Source organism: Scomber scombrus, chromosome 2 (assembly GCF_963691925.1).
Source record: "Scomber scombrus chromosome 2, fScoSco1.1, whole genome shotgun sequence".
Classification (NCBI taxonomy): Eukaryota; Metazoa; Chordata; class Actinopteri; order Scombriformes; family Scombridae; genus Scomber; species Scomber scombrus.
In genome coordinates, this window is record NC_084971.1 from 35893847 (window position 1) to 35896838 (window position 2992).

Genomic DNA, 2992 nt, shown 5'->3' on the forward strand with positions numbered 1-2992 from the left:
TGTTGTAATTCATTCAGTTTGGTTCAAATCTTATTTGCAAGATAGAGAATATCTACTGTTATGGATGCATGATTTTGGATTTTTGCTGATATTTTCCAACTCCTTTTTTGACTGATTGATCATGTCCATACTGATATATACACATACCCAGAGAATATTAAGCATAGATTTCACTAAGTATGATCAACAAAGACAATACATGAAGGAGAAGCTTTAATAAACCATGTGGGTGGAGCAGTAGAGTTTTCTTTGAGGTAATAAGACAGACAGGTTTAATAATTAGGATTTAATATATGATCCACAAGTTAAGTCTTAAAATAATCAGTCCAAGAGAGCTCACTGTCATACTCCCAGTCCTTGCTCTAGCGCCCTCTATCCAGTTGACATCGGTCAGGCCCACACCACCAAAGGTCCCTCTTATCCACTTCTGGAACTAAGAAAAACAGCCAGCAGTCTGCACTTCATAGACAGGGTTATGTCAATTGTGAGCAGCCTCACCAACAGACAGTGAACTGGTTATAGGGAAATCACAGCTTTGGGCAGAAGCTCCTGCCTCTGCCAACTGCGTTCAAAGGCCTCCAGTGCACTGTTGGTCACAGGCGTCCGGCCTGCTCTCACCCCTCACCAAGGCCTCCTCTGCTGACTCAACACCTCCAGGTATCATCCACTGGTCATCCAAAGGCCTCCAATACACTACTGCGTCTGTCCTCCGGCCTGCATGGGGGTCCTCCATTACTTGCAAGGTGTGTGGGCTCAGTGCAAGAAGGCCTAGATCAGGGGTGGCGAACCATGTGCCATGGAGAGCCATGTGTATGCAGGTTTTCCTTCCAACCAAACACTTCAACAGGTGATTTCACTGATTAACACACCTCTGTGGCTGAAGCTGTGTTAATAAGTGAAATCACCTGTTGAAGTGTTTGGATAGAAGGAAAACCTGCATACACATGGCTCTCCATGGCACATGGTTCACCACCCCCTGGCCTAGAGTGTAACCTGCTGCTCTGTCTATATAGATGGAGAGAAACCTTCCCCTGAGTCACCATTGGCCGGTGTGGCCAGCCTGTAGCCGTTGATTGGCTGAAGCAGGTGTCAGTCCATGTCTGCAATCACTGCCTCCATTGTGTTCACCTGTGTCAATTAACTCAAACGTGCATGTCAATACACTCAAACTAAGAAAAGGCTGCACTCAAAATAATAACTAAAGAAAGCACTTAAACACAAACATGCAAATAAATGTTGAACATACATGTAAATAAACAAAATACTCAAACACAACAAACAATGATTCCAACTGCAGACAGCAACACAACACAGCATAGTATTCTGTATGACAAGAAGACAGAGGAGTAACAGAAAAGCAACCAAATCTTTCTAAATGAATGATTGACAGGTGTTAGCAGCATATGACTCTTATATAACTTATAGGTATCTGCCTGAACTACTGTAAGCCTCTACTCAGTTTATATTAAAGTTCAATTAAGAGAGTGAACCCAGAAATGTTGCCATGAGTTCAAAGAGCAACTGTTTCTCTTAAAAACATATTTTGCCTGGAGGCAACAGACATCCCGACCTGCAAAAAGTCATTTCAGGGAGGTCCTTTCAGGGGGGGGGGTTTGAGATAATGGCATTAAACAAAATGATAGCAAGCGTGGCCGTTATCTGCTTCCTTATGAACCTTACAATATAAACTTGGTCATCATTAGAGAATAAAACCTCCACAGTTTGGCTGATGTTGTTACCACAGTCAAACCTCAACACTTCCCTGTCGGTTCTTACAAAAAACATTTAGCTGGAATGAGGAACCAACAACCACTCAAATATTGCCAAATTTTGTATGTTGCACCACACCAACGTTGACTGTTCGATCAGTGTCAGAGCAACACGATGGGTGAATTCAGGTGGATTAATCGAAGCTTATGAAGTGCAGTTTCAGGAGCGGGAAAAACACCCCAATTACACTCCTTCCGGCTCCTATATAAACCAGCCTAACCCCTCTTCCCCCTCTTTCGCTCTCGTATTTGAGTTCCCCCACCCCCCCCGCCCTCTCTTTCTGTTCTTCTCTCCTTTCTCATAGGTTCCAAGGGGGTCCTCTTTGCCCGGGCGCAGCAGCGGATCCTTCATACGGCCTCCCCACACCGCATCAAGAGCACAAACGATTCATTCAAATCTTGTTAATAAATTTCTCAAACGTATCTCATTGGTGGTGTGGTCCTTGCTCGTGAAAATGTCTTTATTTCTGATTCTGCTGCTTCAGTTTAGAGGTAAGGATGCATATTATACGTATTTAAATAAAAGGGGCATTGCATATGAATATATCCTGCATATCCTCACTTGAAGATAACAGTCATGTCCTTATTTCAGCTCATTTTTTATTGTTTCTCTCTGTCGTCTTCTCTGCAGCAGTAACAGGACAAGATTACTACATCATTGTCAGAGATGGAGATGATGTCTCTTTGCCTTGTAAAAATGTGATAAAACCATGGTTCGGGCCCGCCCAAGGATTGGCTGGACCCGTCCCCCCTCTCTGAGTGGCTCTGTATCTCCCTCTCCCGTCTCCCTGTCTGGAGCCTGACTGTAGGCAGTTTAGTGGTCTATGGCCAGGCTCTCCACATTGCCAGCATACTCCAGGCAGGCCTCTCCTGCCAAGGACCAGCAAATTGTCTCACGTTGTTATATTGTTGTCGGTAAGGCTGTGGGTAGACATTGACAAACTTAGCTCTTTTACACTCAACAAAAACCCTTTTCCTGACTCTGGCCTGCAGTTCTGATCACAAATCTTATTTTCAACACTTTTCCGCACAATGTATTACAGTTTTGAAAGACACTTCTAGGACGTAACTCACATTAGTGTGATGCTAACTAAGGGTTAACTCTTTCTCACTTCTGCTCAGCGCTCTTGGCGTTTCGCCCAGAGACTAACACACACATATCATTCACGCAGCGGCTACTTTGGGGATATCGATATGGTAAAAACAACTCCGTAAAAGGGCTT

At 44.0% G+C, this 2992-nt stretch overlaps 1 protein-coding gene across 1 annotated transcript in view; it reads right to left on the reverse strand.

Moving 5' to 3' along the window:
• The window catches only part of LOC133999111 (uncharacterized), a 109000-nt gene that overhangs the window by 40201 nt on the left and 65807 nt on the right, over window positions 1–2992 (reverse strand).